This window comes from Lissotriton vulgaris, chromosome 11, assembly GCF_964263255.1.
Source record: "Lissotriton vulgaris chromosome 11, aLisVul1.2, whole genome shotgun sequence".
In the NCBI taxonomy this organism is placed as follows: domain Eukaryota; kingdom Metazoa; phylum Chordata; class Amphibia; order Caudata; family Salamandridae; genus Lissotriton; species Lissotriton vulgaris.
In genome coordinates this window covers 502,778,116-502,803,135 of record NC_141699.1, presented here as the reverse complement: position 1 = coordinate 502,803,135, position 25,020 = coordinate 502,778,116, and positions in this window count along the sequence as shown.

Sequence of the window (25,020 nt, the reverse complement as noted above, 5' to 3'; positions counted from 1 at the left end):
TTGATTCCCAGGAAGGTATGGCGGGGGGCCTTTCGGTGTCAGCACTGAACCATTCGGTGAAGAGGGTAAACAATAAAATTGGTAGATTTTTTCGTTCTGCGCAGTTGCATAGCATTCCTCATGGGTGTATTCGGGGTGATCACATGTATCTGAATGATGGGGTTCACCTGTCCCGGGAGGGGAATGATTTACTCATAGGAGATTTCATAGCATGGCTAAGGGGTTTGAGGAAGCATGACCTTTAGGAGGAGTTTGGGGGGGCTGGATAGTCGGTCAACTATCCGGCCTGTGGCGGTAAGATCATGATCGGTGAGCAGTAATTTCAAGGTCCCTAGAGGGGGGCGCCACCCAGAATGGATGGGAGCACCCGGGGGGAGGCGGCCATTGGCCCCTCCCACGGGGAGGCGGCACCCACTAAGGATGGGTCGCCTAAGGGGAGACGGCCATAGGCCCCTCCCAGGGGAGGAGGCGGCTATATGCCCCTCCTACTAATTTCCCGGGGGCCGGATATCCGCAACGGCGGATAGAGAGTGTGGGGATGAGGGGGAGTCCACGCTGTCCTCCTACAGATACCTCACACGGGAACTCGGACGACCTTTAAGAAGGCGTCGAGTGGAAAGGGGGCCCCCACCACGACAAGGGAAATTACAGTTGGCAATGAGGGTAGAGTCCTCTGCGCATGCGCCACTCACACCGTGAGGGCGAGAGTTTTGGTAGTAGGGATCTGACACCGGTTAAGACCTTGCCGTTGGCCCTTAATGCTAGGATGTACAATTTTAATTTAGAATGTATGCATTTGCAGGATGTTAGACTCGGCTAGGAAACCTTTGTATTAGAGATCCATTAAGGTTAGCCAAAGAACATGTCTTCATCGAAATGTAATAAATGTAAAATTGTACATGATTATGAAACTTTTATTTAATGTTTTAAATTTTGTTTCATATTTTAATAAATACGGCCGGGAGGGTGACTCCATCCTGCCTTCCAAAAGTTCAAGCCTACGTCCGACTTCCCATCCTTGGGGATTGTGTTGGGAGGGGGTGACGGGCATCCCGGCCATATGGAAAGGGGCGACCACTCGGTCCCCCCGAACGTATGGTTGGGTGCCCCGATCCTCCCGGGAAACCATTTTGGGCGGGGGCGTGTCTCGGCTGGTATGCCCGAAGCGGCGTAGCCGGGGCGCGCCTTTTTCCTGCCCAAGAGGGGTTGTCCTAGACACCTACACCGAAGACCACGCCCAGTAGGCGTACCGGAGGAGGGTACACGCCCTCCCGCAGAAGAATAAATAGAGCGGGAATCCGAAGAAGCGTCCTCTTGTTCCTGTGCTCTGAAGGCTGCACCCGTCGCTCGTGAGCCCTCGACGGAACAAGCAGCAATTTTGACCCACCCACCAGCCCCTTATGGCAATGTTTGTTTTAAATAAAGTTTTGCTGAGTAGGCCTTTTTTCCCTTGTAGAAAAGTAAAGGAATGTTTCAGATAAGGATGTGACTTCTGCCTGTAGGATAATGTTTTTCTTGGTAGGAGTGAGCAGTCGATGACACATCGAGGAAATGTCAGAATTTTTTCCTTCTTTAGTAGGTAAATAACTGTCGTATTTATTTTGGTCGGGCGGTAAGGTCATGATCGGTGAGCAGTACTTTCAAGGTCCCTAGAGGGGGGCGCCACCCAGAATGGATGGGAGCGCCCGGGGGGAGGTGGCAATTGGCCCCTCCCACGGGGAGGCGGCACCCACTAAGGATGGGTCGCCTAAGGGGAGACGGCCATAGGCCCCTACCAGGGGAGGAGGCGGCTATATGCCCCTCCTACTAATTTCCCGGGGGGCGGTTATCCGCGACGGCGGATAGAGAGTGTGGGGATGGGGGGGATTCCACGCTGTCCTTCCTACAGATACCTCACACGGGAACTCGGACGACCTTTAAGAAGGCGTCGAGTGGAAAGGGGGCCCCCACCACGACAAGGGAAATTACAGTTGGCAATGAGGGTAGAGTCCTCTGCGCATGCACCACTCACACCGTGAGGGCGAGAGTTTTGGTAGTAGGGATCTGACACCGGTTAAGACCTTGCCGTTGGCCCTTAATGCTAGGATGTACAATTTTAATTTAGAATGTATGCATTTGCAGGATGTTAGACTCGGCTAGGAAACCTTTGTATTAGAGATCTGTTAAGGTTAGCCAAAGAACATGTCTTCATCGAAATGTAATAAATGTAAAATTGTACATGATTATGAAACTTTTATTTAATGTTTTAAATTTTGTTTCATATTTTAAAAAATACGGCCGGGAGGGTGACTCCCTCCCGCCTTCCAAAAGTTCAAGCCTGCGTCCGACTTCCCATCCTTGGGGATTGTGTTGGGAGGGGGTGACGGGCATCCCGGCCATATTGTTTTCGATCACATGGAGGCTGTTTTTAAAAGACACACATAGCGCACTGTGTAAACTTAAGTTTTACTGCTGCTAGCATTTGCCCTTTGTGACCCATGTAAAATCATGTAGGATTAGATTGTGGGTATACAATCGTTTGTCAGTAGGATCAGGTGATTTGCATCAGTTTTATTTTATTTTCATAGCTTGTCCTTGCATAAATAAGTGTCATTTCTTAAGTTTATCTGTTTACATGAACTTAATTTCTTGATTTTGCTCACAAAAAAGTGTCACTCTTAGTGTCATACATATAACAGTTGAATGTCATTCATAAGTACTCTGAAACCTTGAAAATGTCACACATAAGCACTCTGAAAACATGGCAACTATGCAGTCTGTTTTCATGTTGAATAGTGCCCTTCCATTTCTGGTGCTTTGCAATAGTTTTAAGATCTTCGTAGAGTTTCTCGTTGCTGAAATGGCTGTTTCCCTCATCTTCATTGCTTGATTTTTGCGCGCAAGAAAGTGTCACTCATAGTCGTTGAATGTCACTCATAATTATATAGAAATTATGAAAATGTCACATATAAGCAATCTGAAACCTTGGCAGCTATGCACTGTCACAGTGGTGACGGGTCATGAAAATGAGCAGCATTAATACAAGTGCCCTTTCCACTATCTGTATATTGAATATAATTTAGATTGCTGATGTCTATTTCTGCATAATTTGAGAGTTGCGGGTTTGGGATGGTTTTTGGGATGAAACTGGTCTGATTGGGCTTATTTTGGGCTTATATTTGAGCAGCTTTGGGCTTGGGGCGGGTCTAAAAATCTGGCAACACTGGGGCACCACTTCCAATTTGCATAGGCCTCAACTAACATCTTTATAAAACAACAATGGTCCTTAACATATTTGTTAACCAAATTGTAATGAAATATAGACCACAATGTGTACTATATAGCAAAATAAGTGTCCAGCCGGACACACATTTTAATCAATAAACAATATAAATAGATTATGTAAGCACTAAAATACAGTGGGATACACTCCTGTATTCAATACTTCAAGGACAATTACAAAAGGAAGTAAACATAAAAACGAGGGGAATTTTTCAGGCAAAAGCAAAAAAGAGAGAGGATGCTAGTAATCAGTGGTACAACAGTGGTACAACATAACTGAGCTATCCATACATAGTTAACTCACAGATGTGACACATTGGAAAGTATGTGTGTTACTACGTTACTGGTCGACGGCGTTTCGATCCCTAGCAAACACTTAATGGGATCATCATCAGGACTAAAGTATGTATGCCTGAATATTCAATGCAAGCCTGTGGAAAGATTTGGGAAGAAAAAGGCAAGGAACATTTATTTAGGCAAAGCTAAGAGAGGATTTAACAGATAGCCTAGTTATTGCATACTACGGATCTGAACCAAGCACTATAGTGGCAACTTAATGATAAGTGATTAGGGCTAAAGATAAACCAATTGTGTAAAAGAGACAGGAATGACGGCCAATAGGGAGAAGTTAAAGCTGTGCCCAAGACTATACAGTAGTAAATAATGGACATGTACATAAATAACATTTTTTTTTTATCAGAGTGGATAAACAGAAGAAAAATAAGATGAAGGGAGAGAGAATGACGCGGTGCCTATAGTGTTCCACATGGAGTGGGCATGCGAATTAGTGAGGCGGAAACGAACACTTACAATTTCTAAATCCGGTGAATTTAACAAACGATGTACTGGGGGTGACGTTAAGGACCATTGTTGTTTTATAAATTGCTACCCCAGGTCCTTAACCACCTAGAGGGTTCCCTTGTTTGAATATAACCCCTCAACTAACATCTTTAGCACAGAGTACAGCTTACTCAATGCAGATTTTTTTTGCTTCCAAAACGAAGTCAGGTGACCGTGAATAGTCCACAGGAATGACGCTGAACATACTAGTAAGCTCAAATGCCAAATTGTTTCTTCTCACCACAAGTCACCTAATACTCTATTTCTGCGCCGACTGACTTTAAACCCCCACTCCATGTTGAGGTTTACCACCATTCAGCATCTCCAGTGTAATATTCAATAATATCACTAAAAGGTTTATTAATAATACACCTATATATTGCCAGTTCTAAGCAACTGACCACTGGTTGACACAAACACAACAGATATCAAACCATTCCTGAAGATTTCTAATCTCATTACCATGCATGTGGTTCTACTCAAGAACCAATGCAGAAGACACCACACAAAGGCTTCTCAAAGATTCTGAAGGTAGCCCTGCCTTCATCCTCCTAATTTCGGTGTCTGATCTCCTTCCTCCAACTACAGGATTGCAGGCAATATAGTTCCATTCCATGACAACTTAGTCCTTAACCTCCATCTTGTGCTGAAGCACACTAGGTGTATCCAAAATGGATCCCAATGGCCTCCATTTCTCTGGTTCACGCACACATCATGTATTTGTTGCACTAACTACACATGTATGCAGACTTGAGACACACAGAGAAAGTCAGAGCTATGATTTGGGCATAGACATAAAAGCCCAACTTTACAAACATGGGCATGTAGGCTTCTCAAACAGTGACACAGTTACAAGGCCTGGTAACATCTGTGACTTAATTTAACATTCATATGTTGCCACTACTCCTCTTTGTTCTATTCCCACAACCAGGACAGTAGTCTACTGCCAGCAATGAAGACTTCCTTGGTGCTCCCATACAGGTCACAGGACAAGTCTAGTAACTCACATTGTCAGGGATAGCACTAGGCCTCTCTGGACCCTCTTAAATTAGTGTGGTAAAAAGACAAGGAGTGAAAGGAGTTTGGTCACACACAGTAGTGTGCCCCTGGCATAAGGATAATCTCAGGGCTCAAAATATGTAGATCCAGGCAAGAAGGATAGAGTACAAAGGGCACTTCAATTCAGCAACCACTTAGCATGATGTACACTCAAATTTCGGTGGCAGCTCCTAGAATATTAACAAGGAGAAGACGTACGTCTTCTCCTTGTTATTATGCCGGGAGCACACTACTGTGTGTGACCAAACTCCTTTCACTCGGGTTGGAATAACTTGGTGAACAGTTCATCCTCATCATTTGTGGGATACCTTGGGATGAGGCTCCCTTTCCCCGTGATCTGTTACTCGTTTGTTTGACTGCATAATTACTTTTGCTGGCTTACACATTCTCAGGACACACTTCTTTAAATTTGAATTGCCCTGAGGAAGTTCCGCCTAGGAACGAAACGTGTTGGCTGTGCAACTTGTTTGGCATAATTGCCACAATAAAGAACTTAACATTTTGGACTAAAGAAGATCTCTTGCATATATTTGAATGAGTGCGCCTTCCATCATCTGAAGAAATTTGTTTACTTTTTTGTGCCTTGTGGCGGTGTGCACGGGAAGTGTGCTGCACCGGATTTACACTTATTATATTTATGTTATGGTTGTGCTGAACCTTGGTCAGGTCGTCTGTTCCGTAATTTCTGTAATTGTTTCGGGGTATGTGATCTGTACCCACGTAGATGAGACATATATAAGTTAGCTATAGCAAGTACAAACCCAATCATACATATATACACAAAATATATATAAGATGTACATCGTGCATATCAATACATACAGATCCGACTGGGTGGCTGGTTTTGGAGAATGGATCTCAGAATACTTTACTATTAATAATATTTCAGCAGAACCATTCTCGGTCTGGGAGGGATTTAAAGCGGCAGCACGTGAACAGATACTATCTTTTACTTCCGCCCAGGCCAAAGAGAGGAGAGAAAAGATAGTGATGCTCCAAAAAGCCGTAGATATGGAATATGCTCTACAGCTCATCCCTTGCCCGAACCACTTGGAGAAAGCAAAGGCAGAATTAAGGGATTTCTTTGTTCTGGAAGAAATCAACAGTTCAAGAACCTTCCAATAAAGAATATACGAGGACAACCAATTGGCTGGAAAGCTCCTAGCTAATTCTGTGAGAAAAAAACAAGAATCAGCTGCAATAGTTAAAATCAGAAATCCATTAAACAATCAAGAGATAATAGACAATAGGTTGATTCAAAGGGCTTTTTTGGAGCATTTCAATCACATTTATTCTACTGAATACCAAGTAGAGGAGGGTCAGATTCAGGAATTTTTTATGAAATTAGATATCCCAAAGATCACCAACAATCGGGCTTTACAACTAGGGTTAGAAATTAATAGAGGAGAAATAGGAGAAGCTATAAAGGCAACACCAGGGGTGAAAGCCTGTGGGCAAGACGGGTTCCCAATTGAATTTTATAAAACCTTCATAAAAGAACTAGTCACTCCACTCATGAATTTATTTAATTACATCAAGTCAGGAGGAATGGTACCCGCGTCTTTTAAAGAAGCAATAATAATATCTTTTGTAAAAAAAGGTAAAAACCCAGAAGATATCAACTCTTATAGACCAATAAGTCTTTTAAATTCTGACTATAAAATCCTTATGAAAATCTGGGCCCAGCATTTTACGTATGCGGCACAAGAAGTCATACATAGTGATCAGTCAGGATTCATAGCAGGTCATATTATGGCTTCTAACACTGAATTTTTAATACAGGCTTTAGACTATTTTAACATGAATTCAACCCCCGCCTGTATCCTCACGGTCGACGCTGAAAAAGCGTTCGACCTAGTTAATTGGGCAACCCTGTTTTACTCTCTTAATAAATACGGGTTCCCCGAACAGGTGATTAAAATGCTCCAGAAAATCTATCAAGGTGCCTCTGCACAGATTATAATAAATGCAGAAAAAGTTGGCTCAATCCAAGTTAATCGTGGGACCAGGCAGGGCTGCCCTTTATCCCCCCTCCTTTATACTTTTTTTATTGAACCCATGGCTATCAAAATTAGAAACAATCCCGATATCCTACCCCCTATTACTGGGATGGCGAAGCTTAAATTATTCGCCGATGATTTTATCCTCTATGCAAAGTCAAGCAAGGAGAATATTGAAAGCACATTAAAAGAATTCAAAGCATATGAACAAATAGGAGGCTACAAAATCAATACAAAAAAACAGAGGTTCTCGCCCTAAACACCAGTCTTAGCCATCTTCCATCTTGTTTGCATGTCCAGGCCACAAGTCGAGACCCAATTAGATACTTAGGCATCTATGTGACCTGTGATTATCATCAGCTTTACCTCTTAACTATGTGAGAATGAAGAATAAAATAAAGAAGCTTCTCTCTCAATGGCTTTCAATTCCTCTATCCGTGATTGGTAGGGTATTTCTGATCAAGATGTCGATTCTACCTTTATTATTATTTTTATTTAATAATATACCTATTAAGTTGAATTCTACTTTTTTTAAAGACATCGAATCTATGATCAGAGGCTTTGTTTGGGGGGTTAAAACCCCCAGAGTAAAGCTTTCTGTGATTCAACTCCCAGTTGATCAAGGGGGACTTGCTCTTCCACACATAAAGACATACTATGAGGCAGCCTTTCTGGATTCGGTGGCGGGTCTGATAGGATTAAAAAACAAACGAGATAGCTTCTTCTTAGTAAAAATGCTACAAGAATCTGATTCCCAAACTCAGGTATTTTTAAAGACCGCAAAACTCCCCAAAAGGACAAGATATAAGACCATAAAAGAACATTTATCTAGACTACAGTCCTTTTTTAAGAAAATCAGAGCTCTTCAGCTTCCCAGTTTTTAAGCCTATGTGAATGTTCTTGTTTGGGCCTCCGAATTAGTAGTAGCTGAATTTTAAATTGGGAGAAGTTAGGATTCCGGGAATTAAGACACTTCTTTGTCCAAAACAGATTAATTTTTTGGCAAGAAGTCCAGGCTAGAACAACTACTCCCATGCAACCAACTTTTTTTGAATATCTACAAATTTCCCACTTTTTAAGAAAAACTATTGGTGGACATCTTCCCATAGTGGGTGAGCTGGTTACACTCCTTTATGAGGCCAAAATCATCGGCATATGAAATTGGTACAAAAGGCTCCATTGTGGTGGTCATTTAAATACGGTGGATAGCCATTTAGAGAAAATATTTAACCAAACCCAATGTAATATAACACTCAAGGATTGGGAAACTATAAGCTTGCTAGGCTATAAATCGTTACGTGCCGCTAATTTTAAAAGGATGGCCTTTTTGTCCCGCTGGTTAGCGTATTGGACTCCGGAAGCACTTAAAAAAAGGTGCCCAGAGGCTGAGAATAAATGTTTTAGATGCCTAGCCGCCAGCCAGGGAGGTTGGCTCCATACCTTTTTCTCTTGTCCTCAATTGAAATCCTTTTGGGAGGCTATATTCATAGACATCAAGGAGGCAATAGGGAAAACACTAACACCTTCAGCTGAACTGGCCCTTTTTGGTTTATCCAAAGATAGAGGTTCCCTCAATGAGAATGAGGACAATTTTTTGTTTATTTCATGTATAGTTGCTTTAGGTTTAACAAAGGGAGGAGGTCCCGGAACTTTGAAAAAGCCTATGCCTGTAGAGTGGGAGCAATCAGAAGTTTTGAAAGAAAATGGAAATACTTTGATAATTTGGAGACGATAAAGGGGGTTAAATGAAAAACTAGATTGAATGCTAAAACTAGATTGAAACGATTTCAAAAGCAGGCATGAAATGTTGTTAGACTGAATTAAATAAGCAAACTGTTCTGTTCAAGCACTTTATTTCAGGTTGGATTGCACTATCTATGCATTTGCACTTTACACTTAAATTTGCGGATTTTGCACATTGTTTCTATCATGCTGGACTGTACTGTATTGCACTTGCACGTTATGATCAAGTTTGCGATCGCTGCATACTGACTGTATTTGAAAATTAATCAACATGCTGTGAAATAATGAAATAATGAGTACATTAATGCCTGCTTTAGGGTTCTGCATATTTAAAATGTTTACCCCCTTTTTTAAATCTGCTCCTTAATCATGTTTTATCTTTATGTATTTCAATTCATAGAAGAAACATCTTGTTTAGACCTGCTTTTAATTCCAATGCTTAAAACTCCTCATTCATGAATTGTATTTTATCCTCTTTCTACTCAATAAAAACTTTATTAAAAAAAATACATACAGATCCGACATTGATATTAAATAGTGTAGGTGATCATCTAACATCTTTATAGGTTGTCAACCAATTGCAGCCGCAATGGTGAATATACAGTATATAGTTCAGATTATAGCCTTGTGCCAGGGTATCTCTAAGTTAAGACCTGTGTTAACTGTGTCTAACCAGAAGATGTAAAAAACCTCACTTTTGTCTGAACAAAGCCCTGGTTTGGGTGTGATCTTTTCCAAAATAAACCATCGAATATCGTCAACTGAATGGTTGTATTCTACAAAATGTGATACCATTGGTGAGGCAAGTTTTTGGGTTCTAATTGCAGATCTGTGCTTGGTTAGTCACACTTTTAAGGTCCTTTATGTTTCGCCCACATACCCTTTGTTGCATGGACATAAAACCAAGTATATGATGTTTTTGGATTTGCAATTAGTTATCCCTTTGCTTACAATAATATGTCCATTGTAGCGCAGTTCTTTAGTCTCAATTGACAATGGACATATTTTGCAAGTGCCACACCTAAAATTGCCATCAACTGGATTCATGCCTACAATACCTTGCTGTATTGGCTCTTTTGTCTCGATAGGCATGCGTGATCTGACAATGAAATCCTTAATGTTTCTATTTTTGCGATAAGCAAACATAGGTTTTGGAAGTGCCTTATGGTGGGGTCTACTGACATTCAATAGGTGCCAGTTGGAACAAATTATCTGCCAGATTTGTTTATTTAAAACTGACTGTCTGGTCACAAAGACAAGATTTGTGTCTTTTTTCTTGGTTGTGCCTTGCAATAAATGTTGACGGTCGTAAAACCTTGCGCGTTTATACGCCTCTCTGATTACACGATGTGCGTAGCCTCTGTTAAGAAACTTGAACTTCATCTCAGTGGATCGCTTATCATAGTCATCTAATTTAGTGCAGTTGTGCCGGAGCCGCAAAAACTGCCCAAAGGGGATGCTATTTTTCTGTTTCATGGGGTGGGAGCTGTTGTGATGTAGTATGGTGTTGCGCGCGGTCGGTTTTATGTACAGGTCAAAGAATAACTGACCACAGTCATGTTTAATAGATAGATCCAAGAATTCAATCTGTAAATCACTGCAATGCGAGGTGAAATGCAAAATAGGGTCAAAAGGTTCAGCCACAAAACAAACTCTGCTAGGATATCCTCATTGTCATCCCATATAAAGACGATGTTGTCTATATATGCAGACCAATTTAATGTTGACTCAAAAAATGGAGCCACCTCGCTAAAAACAAATTGCTCCTCAAAATAGGCCACTTAGATGTTAGCTATGTTAGGGGCGCAAGATGCGCCCATACTGACTCCTTTTGTCTGCCTGTATAGGTCACCCCGATATTCAAATACTTTTTCCTCCAGAGCAATGCTCAAACATTCAATGATAAAGCTAAGATTACAATCAACGTTGTAGGTGTTGATAAACCATTTGATGGCATCAAGTGCTCCATCGCATGGTTTATTAGAATATAGACTCTCAACGTCTTGTGTTATGAGCCATTGTCTCTTGTGAATGAATGGTATCCCTTCCATCATATTAATAACCTGACATGTATCCTTTATATATCCTGGAATACTATGGATGTAGGGGCGTAAGATAGCATCTAGATATTTAGAAATGGGTTCAGTTACAGAGCCGATAGTGTTGACGATCGGCCTGAGGAGGGGACTGTTTACATCTTTGTGTACCTTAGGAGTACCATATAGACAAGCTAGTTTAGGATTGTCTATGTTTAGATAATTGAACTCTTTCTCGCATATGATGTCATTCTGAAGGGCCTTGGTGGTCAGTCGTAATATTTTAGATTTGATTCTTTGGGTTGGATTCTTGGTTATTTTGATGTAGAGTCTATTGTCCGTCAACATTTCTTCGACTTTCCCAATATATTTATTGGTATCCATGTTGGCGATACCGCCACCTTTATCACAACATTTAATTGTCTTGAGTCCGCCCGCCATCATAATCACCTCCCTAATGTCAAAGATGACACCCAGGTTCCTTGCCTGTGCCCCTGGTCTTGGTAGAACGCAGAATTGTGAGGGCCACCAGCATGCATCCCAGAAGGAGGAGTCCTTTCCAAAGAGCAGAACCTCTGTTTTATCTGAGTTCAGCCTAAGACAATGCTTTTACATCCAGTCCTCAACCTGGGTCATGCATCTGCAAAAGTTATCTGCCTCCTTTTCTAACCTCTGGTGAGATTGACACCACAATATGTGTATCATCGGCATAGGAAAATACTGCCAGTCAAAAACTACGAATAAGATTGACAAGGGGGTTGACATATTCATTGAAAAAAGTAGGGCTAAGTGCTGATCCCTGAGGCACCCCACACAGGAGAGAGAAAGATCTAGAACTGGTGTCTCCCATCTCCACCCACTGTTGTCTCTCATTGAGAAACAAGCCCAGCAGTGCCAGCGCAGTGTTCCTGAAGCCAAGAGAATGCAGTTGCTTACTGAGAATTATATGATGAACCAAATCAAAGGCGGCAGAGAGATCCAGCAAGATCAATGCCGCTCTGCTACATTTGTCAACTAATCCTTTTATTTCCTCAGATGCTGCCACCAGCGCTGACTCAGTACAATGGTTTGCTCTATAACCATATTGAGATGAGTCAAGCAGCTGGTTTGTATCAAGGAAGGAAAGTACTTGTTTGTTCATTGCCTTCTCCATATTCTTGGCTGGAAACGGAAGACAGGAGATGGGCCTAAAACTTTCTACCTGCTTAGGGTTCAAGGATGGTTTTAAACCAAAGGGAGTATGGAAGCTCTCTTCAAGCTGATCGGATATTGTCCGGAGCTGAGAATCCCATGTCATAGATCCGTAAGTGGTCAAGCCACCTTGCAGGCCACAGAATTAATAACCGAAGAAGCACAAGGGTCCGACGGGGCCCCGGATTTGATGGAATTTATAGGATTATGGGGCACATGCATCAAGGTAGGATTTTGCGAGTCCTTAATTGCGATTATTAAGGACTCGCAAATGCCTATGCATGTAGGAATCGCTATAAAAATAGCCATTCCTAAACAATCCTTAATTGCGAGTCGCAATTTGCAAGTCGCAATTAAGGAATGGCTCCATATTCATTTCAATGGGTCTACAGGCCTATAAGAATGAATGGAAGATTACATGCGCAATTTGTGAGTACCAATAGGAACTCGCAAATTGTGCATGCGATTTCAAGGGTGTCAAAAGGACACCCTGTTGCACCCCTGAAATTGTGATATGAACCGATGTTGCGCACACACATGCCCCCAGGTCATGTGTGTGCACAACATGAAACTTCAAAAAATGCACTTTAGTGCATTTTTCAAAGTTTTTGCAAATTACCGACCAGTTTAATTGCTCCGTTTTTGCGACCCCAAATAGCGAAATCGCTACGTTAAAGTTGGTCTTGCAATGCATTTAAGGAATCGCAAATTGCGATTCCTTGAATGCAATCGCAATCGCAATTTAAGAAATTGCAATAAATTGTGAATTCTTAAATTGCGAGTACCTTAAACGATGCTTCATTGCAAAAGTTCTTTTTGCGAGAGCAAACAAACGATTTTTGAAATCGCACCATTTGCGCTCCCAAAAAATGTTAATGCATGTGCCTGTTAGTGTTTTATCCCAGGAAAGGGGTGAGAAATTTTCAAAGTTGGGTGCGATCGATGGGCCACTGGCTAATCCGCTGTTCACAGACTGGACCTGGTCTGGAGCTGCCATTGCTTTTGACATCGTTGAGACAGCGGAAAAAGCCTGAAATATAGAATTGACTTTAAGCTGAATTAAATCTGCCAGCTGATTACAGAAGGAACCGTCTGGGACAAAGCTGTTACTATTATTCCATTTGTAGAGGAACTTAACTGTTTGTAAAAGTTCCCTGCTAAAGTTTGTCGCTAGACTCATTTTACTAGAAAAATATTTTATCCTTTCCGCTTTAATTAGCTCTTTATACTCCCCAAGTGTTTTTTTGTACTTCATTTTTTCTTCTGGGCAGTGTTATTTTCTCCAATTTTGTTCCTGAAGTCCGCATTTCAATTGTGTATTTTTAAATTTTAATGAAAACTATGGCCCTGATGGGTTTTTCCTGAAGCTTTTAAAAGTTTTTTCCGGGACCACCCCTCAGCAAGCTGCCTCTAACCAATGTATATAGGTGACCACAGTGTGGTTGGCATTATTGTCTAGATCGGGAACTGACTTAAGAAGAGTGTCCCACAGTACCTCCACATTAAGATTTTTCCATGGCCTATACTTAACAGCTCTAGATATATTAGTCAATGTGGCTCTATTACAAGGAGTTTTATTAAAAAGATCGCTTTATGGTCCGACCAAGGAAGTGATAGGATTTTATCTATTTCCAGCTCTTGATTATATGTGAAGATTCCATCCAGAATATGATTAGCCCGATGGGTATGTTCTTCAATTAACTGGTGTAAGTTAAAACATTTTAGAGTGTCCACTAAGTGGTCCATGTCCATATTAGTGGACTGCTCAAGGTGGAAGTTAAAGTCCCCTACAAGGGCAAAGCTCGGATATCCAGTGCAGGATTCAATAAAGGCCTGAATTATGTGGATAAAGCTGCCCCTTGTGCCAGGTGGTCAATACACTAACAGCCCCTGAAGCGAGTATGAATTATTTATTTTTATGCTGGCATCCTCTTCATTACTCTGTGTCCTAATATGCCTTTTCCCATTCCTTTTTCTGGCTCTGTCACACCTACCTCCAATGAAGGTCTTATTGTGGCAAATTGGTCAGGACTTTTGTTATACAGGGATGGGTATTGTCTGGTGGGGACTTGGGAGTACTGAGGGGTTAAGATTAAAAAGGTAGGACGAGTCTCAGTGCCTGATTGACTAAGGTAAACTTAAGTTTACGTTTTTTCCAATTCACAAAGGAATTTTACAAGTAGTATATTCATGACTGTAGAAACTCCGCACTCGTGACAGAGACTCGACACATAAAAAGGTAGTAAATCACAACTATACTAGTGTGTAGAACTGTAATAAAAGTCATCCTGTGACTAAAAACTTTTTTTGCTGTGGAATATATGGTGATCTGTCTCAATATGAGGACTCACTTCATATATCTAGGGAGTAGGAAGAGTAAGACAAATGATTGTTAATGAAATAGCTTTGATTAACACCTTGGCTGCTAGGCGTTTTCCCCTCCGGTGCTGACTTTTCTAAATGCCCCTTTATTCATGACGAGCTCAGCTCGTCATCAGCACAGCTCAACTGTGCATCATGACGAGCTGAGCTCGTCATGAGCATCGAAGGGGTTAAGGAACACTGCGGGTAATGAAGTTCAAAATCAAAGGATTGAATGCTACAGATTGCGAAGTACAAAATGGATTGAATTATGAAAAATGTATCCTCTAGTTACGCCACATTGGCACAATTGAGTGGGTCCAATATTAGTTTAGTAGTTTTATAACAGTTCTCAATAAAGGGTAGCTATTCTATGAAAATCAACCTGCCTGTTTTATGGCTTCCACCTTTACAAAAGATAAATAAAAGAGATAAATGAGTTTACAACAATACTATTAAATAAATGTGTATTCACCTGTCTTTTTGACTAAGTAACATGCGCATTTCACGGATGACAGAAGTAAAGATCAATTGTCTCAATTGAGCCTTTAGAAATACTTTTTGCAAACAAAGTCCTCATTATTAAACGTTTTTCTTTTAGACAAAAGATCCATTGCTCAGGCAGAATAGAAAGAGAGTAATACTGTGCGCTTGTGTCCTGGATTTTACATTCTTATAGCGCGGGGATGCCCTCAGGTCACCAGGCGCTCTATAAATCTCAAAATAAATAAATAAATAAATAAATTGTGGTAGGTTGGCAAAACTAATTTGTCAACAGTTTGCATTTACCTCTTAACTGATCATCATTGGGAAGGTAAATGCAAATCCTCTCCAGACGACACTCAATTCTGTAAAATGCTTGTGTGTAACAAATGTTTTAGAATAGATATTTTACAATGATCTGGGTAATAAAGATTAACATAAACAACCTAAACATATACAGCTGTAATGTTAATAACGTACATAAAAATGGAAGTTACTAAAAATCGTATCCAGTTGTGAATTTATATCTATATATCCGAGTCAAAATTGTCAATTCCCTCAGCTTCACAGTGTTCATTTAAATTTCATAACATCATATGTTGTACTGTACACTTTTAAGTTTAAGAACAAAATAAAATAAAATGTTTCTGTGATGGGAAAAAACAAATCTTGAGGTGTTGGAAAGCACTCTGTAAGTTAAAATGTGCCAGTCGCACTGGGTCACGTTTCTCGAGTTGAAAATGTGTACACATTTGTATTAGTAAGCCTTTGTAATGAAACATAACATTTCCAGTGAACAGTGCTTCTTTGTTTGATTTGACAATCTGAACTTTAAATGAACAGGGATGAATGATTCTTTCTGTTCATGTAAAGGACACATTATCATACATCACAAACAACCAATTATTTGCTGCAAGTATGCTCAAGCAAGTTAAAAAGAGTGACAACTTTTGAGAAATCACTGAATCATATATTGCAGTCAAAGGCTTTCGAATCCGTGAATAAAATTTCCAGGAGAAAAAAAAAGATTTTCTTTTTTAAGTTACAATATTAAATAACGAACTTTACATCATTAAAATAGGGATATTCAGCCTTTCCTTTCTGCAATTCACTTTTTGAAGATGCTACCCAGTGAGTGTTCCTACTGTACTTCCTGGAGGCAACAAAGCCCAAGGATACATTTGGGCAATTTTGTGCGCATCTCTCCTTCTTCCTCAACACGTGTGAGCCACAAGCCAGTAGGCTTGTAAATGCTCTTGATATCATTTATTCAGTTTACATGCTTGTCCTATAAGTATCCTTAATTGTCCATTGTGCATTTGTCCTCCTGGCACTGACTGTACATTTCTGATCTGTTTCTGCTTTAATTATCAATGTGGTGCCATTATGCTCTTTTTTCCTTTGCCAGTACTAAATTCCCTTTGATATTTCAAACTTACAGCAACGTTTCTGCTTTAATTATCTATGTTGTGCCAATACACTCATATTTTAATGCTAGTGCTAGATTGCTTTTGGTATTTCAAGATTGTAGCTACATTTCTTTAAACATGTAGAGATTTGTGTTTGAATTGGCTCAAGTGAACTTGGAAATATTTATTGACTTCTCAGAAATGTGTTATTACCTGCATCAACTCTTCATTAGATGGTGGCATCTTAAACAATTATTTCCAATAGCTTCTAACAATTAAGATCAGATCTCACCATTTCCTCATCTTCCTGGCAAGCTTTGATTAAGTGGAATGCTTGGTTAATATCTTTTGAGAACTATTTAATTGCAGTTGGAGCAGATGGCTGCTATTTTGTTGAGTTATTTGGGAAATGAAGGACAACACATTTTTGATAATTTGCCTCCAGCTGCTGCCATATGTGGACAATCTGGAGAAACCAATGAGCACTCAGAAGCGATTACAAGACTTGGAGTTGAATTCTCAGAACAACCTAGCATTCTGTTAGAGAGAGCTAATTGTTTTCAAGAAGAAACAATCAACTGATGAAAGTGTTGAAGAATGCATATCATCCTTAAGGATATTAGCTGCTACATGCAAACTTGGAGCATCCATTGACATATACATTCAAAATCAGTTTGTGTATTGCTGCTTTTCAAAAAAGATATAGGAAAGGCTACTCAGCTGCAGATACCCTCAATTGTCAGAGGTTCTTATTTTCGCCAAAAGCATTGAATAATCACTCTTCAGTCACATGATGGCTCTGGAATCCACTCAAACATCTTCCCCAAGTGTTAATGCTGTGGGGTATTCTGAACATGGTGATGATGTACACATAAAGGGCAAAATCATTAAGAATGTTCAACAAATACAACCACGTTTTGTTTCAGGAACTAAATTGCATTTATGCAATGCCCAGCAATATGAAAACTATGCAATAAGTGCAAGAAATTAGGTCAATTTCATAGTGTTTGCAGATCTGATAAACACCAAGTTACACAGTGTTGACGGGAACTGATACTAGAGATTGACTCCTTGTCTACTAACATAATTATGGAACCTTTATGTCAGGTAATTCTAGATTCCAAAATAACTCTTAACTTGATGTGTGACTCAACACCTATTACTATCATACCTGAAACTTTATTTTATCAACAGTGGGGGTCTAATGTTATCCTGAGCACATCTGGCATATATACTAAAGCGTATGGTGATCAAGATATGGGTTCTTCATAGACACTGTGTCTTGTCTTGGCAGGTCAATGTCAACTAAAATCTACATTGCAGTCAATGGTAGGAATATAGTTGACTGACAGGACCTTGTGAAACCTGGTCTTGTGCTTGTGTCTGGGCTGATCCACCAGGCAGGGTAACAAATGCATATTTACTCATTACTTATGGATTTAATCCCACTGAAGATATTGCTAAAAGATGTGCAGAACTTTTTTTCTGATAATATTGGGCTCATTCCGAAATTTGTGCATACCATTAAGATGAAGAGGCATGCTTTACCTGTTACACACATTGCCAATGGTATCAGTTTTCACACAGATAAATGCATATTTTTAGCAGACAACATTGACTACTTAGGATGCTCTTTCACTCCCAATGGTATTTCCCCAAAATGTTCACTAATTAATGCTATTGAGGAAGCACATCCACCTAGTGACAAAGATGAGTCGACTCCTTTCTCGGGCTAAGTCAATAATATTCATGGTTTGTGCAAGAGTATGCTTTTATTGTGCAACCCTTGTGGAATTTACTCAAGGACTTCATGTCGCATTAGGTACCTCTTCGAGGGATTTCCTCAGTGCCTTTAATGTTATCACCAACAGGGTAGGGGAACTCCTAAGTGCACCTGCACGTAGGGTAGTTAATTCAAATCCTAGATGGTTTGATTCTTCCTGTTCTCAGGCGGTGCAAAAGCTGAAGGAGGTTTTGAAAGTGAGAAAAACCCCAAGCCGTGTAAGGCAGAGAGGCGGCGTGCAACGTATTCAGACCTCCGAGCGGGTGTTCCTGTTGCACGCCGCCTCTCTGCCTTACACGGCTTGGGGTTTTTTTTGTCTTCTTCGAGCCATAACCGACATTACAATGCGGATTGGCACCACTAAAATTATACACTGTTCGATGGTATCTATATACTGGAACCTAATATAGTTTATATATGAAGACCTCCGATCTGGGGTGATACGGTTACACCACAAACATTTACAGACGCAAGAACTTTAGCTCTCACCGCATATACTCATCCCGAGCACCATCGGTCAGGAGCCCGGCTGGGTTGGAATTATCACCAGCTGAGCGACCTTCTGACGTTGAAACAGCCATCTAGCCCTGAGGAATCGCAAGTGCGATGAAACACGTGTCGGCTGGCTGTATACTTCATTAAAGACTCCTCGATTTACCCTTCATTGGAGCTTTGTCGCAATACTTCTGTCATTTTGTTGTGCTAAACTGTTGTTACTGTGTTACTTAACTGTCTAAATACTAATAATTGAGTGCATCGGCAACCCATTCATCTAGATAAATAGGTGAGTACATAGACAAGAAACTACAGGGACTAATGGAGGAAATACCGTCATTTATCCAGGACACCAAGGACATCCTACAAAAACTACAAGACATCATCTGGGAACCCAACTTCATACTGGCCTGCATTGACATCATCAGTCTATACACTTCTATTGAACATCGCGATGGACTCACTGCAACACAACTATCACTGTGGACACAATCAGCTAACTTATTGAAAACCAATAAAATGACTCTAGAAATGGTAGAGTTCTGTCTGGAGAATAACGTATTCAGTTTCAATGGCAAGATATACAGGCAGAAGTGGCCACCCTCATTAAGTGGGGGGTCCGGTTTGTGCTAGGCGGGATGGAAGCGGACACTAATGGGAGGTACTGTCTGCTTTTGGGGACACTGAACTCACATGATGTTACCATTGCAAACTACTATGGCCCCAATACAGATGACACACACCCCCTGCTCATGCTGAGAGGCAAAATCCAAATGCTAGGTTCCACGTATGTAATTTGGGGAGGGGAATATAATACAGTAATAGACCCACAAAACGATCGATCCCATGCCTCGGTGGCGGATTTCACCTCTGTGCAGCGCACTCTTCATGACATACTGGTCGCTGATTACTTGCTGGACACTTGGTGACATAGTCATCCCTCGCAGAGGGAAGGGACGCACTATTCAGCGGTTTATAAAATGCGGGTCAGGCTGGACTACCTGTTGGTGGCAGTGGGCATGGCACACTGGATTGGTAGGGCGATCCATTTGGCCCGAATGTACTCAGACCATTCCCCGGTGCTGGTGACTTTTCGAACCGCGATAGATCAGACCCCATTTCTTAATTGGCAACTTAACCCCTTACATTTGCAGGATGCAGTGTTTAAAGCAGAGGTGGAACAGGACATTCAGGCCTTTTTTTGCTAGGAATATGGACTCGGTGGCATGTTTAACAACAGTCTGGGAGGCATGTAAAGTGACAGTGCGAGGATGGTGCACCTCCAAGGGTGGTGGTGTCCTTAAAGACCTACGTAGAGTCCTGCGTAGACTGGAGGGCGTGTTAAAGACACTGGAAAGAGACATAGCAGGCGGAGGGGAGACGGGAACACTAAGGGCTAGACTGAGGGAAAGAATGACGGAGTATGAGGAGGTGGCAGATATGTAAGTTTAGGAGGAAGCCCTACCTGGCACGGTTGTATGGTGTGGGGGACCGGCCCGGGAGGGCTCTGGGACATGCTGTGTGCCGTCCTAAATTCAACAACTATATAACTGAACTGCATGAAGAGAAGGGCCAGATGCACATGAACTTTCCTGAACAGATGATTACCCTTGTAGCCTATTATAAAAAAGCTTTACACCTCACAGAGGGGCTCCCCTATCGAACTGCAGGGGTACTTTTAAGACACCGCGTAGGCGTGGCTAGGGGACACACAGCGCACATTTCTGGCTCTAGAACTAGAGGGAGACGAGATAACAGAGGCAATATGTGTCAATACTATCACCTATCCTGAATGCAGTATTCTATGAGACGCTGGAGGAGGGTAGCCTTCCATCCACCATGAGGGAATCTCAGATAATGTCCCTGTTGAAACCTGGTAAACCCCCGGCCAGCTGTGAATCATATCGGCCCCTGTCACTCCTGAACAGTGACACTAAAATTTTAGCAAAAGTGCTAGCAACAAGGCTTAATCTCCTCCTGGACCGCATGGTGCTTCCGGACAAAGCGGGATTTGTCCCGAACCGAGCCACATCTCATAACCTTAGAACCTTCCTGGCAGTACTGCAGGACATAGACCCAAATAGCGCTGCGGTGGCGGTCTTCCTAGACGCCACCAAAGCATGGGATGGGATTACTTGATGGGGACACTGAGGTATATGGGTATGGGTATGCCGGACTCTTTTGTAAATTGGATAAAACTGTTATACACAGGGCCGCGAGCCGTGGTACTACCCAACGGCTCAAAGTATGAATCATTTACAGTCACTAGGGGCACGAAGCAGGGGTGCCCGCTCTTCCCAGTCTTATTTGCCTTAGCAATAGATCCCCTGGCTGCGAAATTAAGACAGCACCATAACCACAGAGCACGGGTGTACCCGTCCAGGCAGTTACTCGTCTCCCTATATGCAGACGATATAACGCTGTATATTCACAGACCGCAGGATAATCCCAACCCGGTATTGCAGGAAATCACCAAGTTCGGGGCTGTAGCTGGAGTGCATATGAATAGGAATAAATCCGCAGTCTTCCCCTTGACGGACAAAACAAATGCCACACCAGCTAGACTACCCTCTGGCGTGGGAAACAGGGGACTTTAAGTACTTGGGTATACATGTTACTAAATACAAAGACGCACTAATGCGCAGTAATTACGGGGTTACGGATAACGTTTCTAAATGGACAAAATTTCCCTTTTCAATGGCGGGACTGATATCTTCAATCAAGATGGTTATACTGCTGAAATTTTTGTACTTGTTTATAAATATCCCTTACTACCCGGGCAGATTCTTTTTCAATACACTACGAACACAGCTGGTACGGCTCATATGGGGGGGTTAGCAAGCTCAATTGAATCTGGCCACGCCGATGCTAACGTATCACCTAGGAGGATTTGATGTCCCCAATTTTGAACAGTACTACTATTGCGCACAAGCAAATTTTGCAATACACTGGTTCCACCAACCCCTGTTCACGCCCCACCATGCGGTAGAGGATGGTTACTTGGCCCCATCGCCTCCAGAGGGATATCTGTTTACACCAACCAAAGAGAGGGAAAGTGACCCATCAACGGTAGATTGCACAGTGAAAGCGTGGCGTTGGCTGGCGCGTGCAGAGGCGGCGCAGTCGATGTATTCTCCTAGAGTGCCACTACGACACTTCCCTTTATTGCCAGTCACAACCAAAAGGATTGGCCAAAACCTACTAGATAAGCTGCAGTATAGCACCTGGGGGGATTTATACGTGGGTGGGTAATTCCGCACAAAGGAGCAATTCTTTGGTGAGCGGGAGCCCACGTTCATGAATATGTTTATATAGAACCGGCTCAGACAGAGTGTAAAAGCTAAAGCCCCGGATTTCCAGAAAGAGCCTGATGTATTTGTGTCCCAGCATCTGCTATTGCACGCTGATATCCCCAAACACACTATATCACTGTTGTACAAGTGAGTTAGAAGAACACCTCCCTCACAACTAGTGAGAGCCAGAAGGGGATGGGACAGGGATCTTGATAGTCCCCTAAGGGATGACCAATGGGAGGCGTGTTGCCTTCAAACGGAAGCTGTCACCAGCAACAGCAGGCTATGTTTACTGCACTATAAATTTCTTCATCGACTCTATCATACCCCGGCTAAACTTCCTTGACGTGACACTCTATGTTAAGAATAATACCCTACAGAGCAAACTATACAGAAAAGCACAGCAGCCAACTCCATCTTGAGAGCAGATAGCTGTCACCCACGCCACAACATCAAGACCATCCCAAAGGGAGAATTCCTGAGAACAAAATTGTAGCTAGATTAAGCCAGCGAGAATATGACCATGCCACACTGAATAATACCATGTCCACAGTGGCCCAAATGCAACTCAAACAGATGTTCCTACCAAAGAGTAAACAAAGCAGCATCGCAACGATGCGCTTCATCACAGATTATCACTATGGCCATCACCAAATAAGACCAAGCCTAAAAAGACACTGGCATCTCTTGCAACAAACACCCAGCCTAACTAAAAACCTGAAAACGTATCCAGAAATGACAATCAGACAAGCACCCATTCTCAAAAGCATTGTGAGCAAATCTGAATTCAATGATAAAAAGATTCCGACTTCTACATTTCTGGACAGACCTCCAGGATTTCACACATGTAAGAATGGCAGTATTTGCAAACTAAGTCAAAACAAAACGACACTGGTACCAATGACTCAAGGAAATGATTTTACCATCAAAGAATGGATTGACTACAACAGCAAATTCCGCATTTATGTAATTATATGCCCTTGTAATCTCCCATACATTGGTAGCACGATACGACCACTGCGCACCCGGATTCAGGAACACTACAGCAATATTCACAAACATAACTCCGGTCATCCACTAACAGAACATTTCCAGGACAAACATCAACACAAAAAAGAATTCAATTTCCTATGTCTGTAAATTGTACACAAAGCCAAAAGAGGGGGAAACCAGAGCAGAAAATAGGAAGACGAGAAAGTGAATTGATCCTGAAGTATAAAGCAGCCGACTTGGGACTTAACAAAGATGCAGAAATGCATGTGCAGCTTGGAGATGACAAACACAAAATCTCGCCTGGGATTGGAACTGCATCTTTTTTAACCAAGACCCATTGACGTCCCTACAACCATCTGCCAAGAAGCTGTGGAAACCGCGATCAAAATTCAGCAAGTGGATAAAACCTGTAAATTGTATTTTTGTATAATTAAAAAACTTGTATCCACTTGATAAATGCAAATGGATCACTGCGACGCCGACCCCAGAACCACCAGATTTGGCATATGCACCTTTGCACTGACACTATGCCACCCTCCAGACCATATTATACTTATAATAAAATTTGCCCATTTCACTGCACCCCCGTCCATCCTTTCCATCTATTAGCATTGCTAACCTCACCCTCAGGTCATCTCTCTATATCCCCGTGAACCATACTTAGCCGCTGGGCCAACTCATGATACACCAAGCATGCTACTAACCTTTTTCCTTATGTACCTGTAGATCGTAGCCTATCTAAAACAACAAACCTAGGTCAGTTGTTAGAACTAAGCCCACCAGGATCCCTATTTATTCACTTAGTCCATATGCCCTCCCCTATCGGACCTATCCTCCTAATATCTTTTTTTTCTTATACTTCCAGCAATTCCCTGCATGATCACACCCCCACCTTACTCTCTTCCCTTCCTCTCTCCCAAGACTGCACCCCCACCGGCCAATACCCCGGCACCGACATCCACAATACATTTCTTCACCCATGATCTCACCTTTGACGTTCATACCCTTAATTTTGGTTAATATACAGCTCTTGACTCTCGCGAACACATTCTAACCTGGCGTACATGATACCTGACTACTCCCATCCAGATCATGACCTGGAAATAACCACTCACTGACTCTCACAAACCCATTCCAACATGGCGTCCATGATACCTGACCGCTCCCCTTCCAGATTATTCACCCGGAAATAACCACTCACAGTAGACTTATAATCACCATGCTCAGTGTCCTCGCTACTACAGATGAAAGCTGACTGACATATCCTGATCCGGCATTATGCCAATGACCTAAGGTAAGCTTCTCAGTGAGGTTCACGCTCCGCTCTTGATGCCACGGAACTTCCGTTCTGGACCCGTTAACATTATCTCTGGCCGCCTTTTCTTCCCTACAGAAACCTTAAAACTTTACTTTCCTTTGACGTTGATTGACTTACAATTACCATTGCCCGGTAAGCCATCTACTGATCCGAGAACCACGCCTAGCCCTCACTGCCCAACTTAGCTTAGAATTATAGTTAACTCGAGTTTATCCATGGACACTAAGATATAAACCAATGTGACGTTCTTCTTTTTGCACTATAGTTTTTGATAAACGCTCGTCCATAGCACCAATTGCATCCCTGCCTGACCACGGATGTGCACAACTTAGGAACTAGCACTCGCTAGACCGCACAGTTTATACCTCACTTTTTAGCTCATCATGATAATTCATTATCCACATTATAGACATCCGAGCGCATGTCAAAATCCCCTCATCTTACTCTCACAGCAACGGGTTGAGATCCTTGTCCCTCCAACTCCTTCATTGTGATTTTAACTCTCGCCTCCCCATCCCCATTTTTCTCCACGGAAAACCTGGGAACCTGCCGAACTGGATGAATTGGAATACAATATTGTAAATATACCGTTCACCCTTACTCTCTTTCAAATCCTCAACTGTACAATGTGTCAACACATTTAAATCATGTATTTTTTAACGAAATCCTTGATTGACCGATAATGTCTAAAATATGTGTCAATTTTTTGGACTCTGATCCTTGCTTACAAAATATGCATTGCTGTTGTCTTGTGT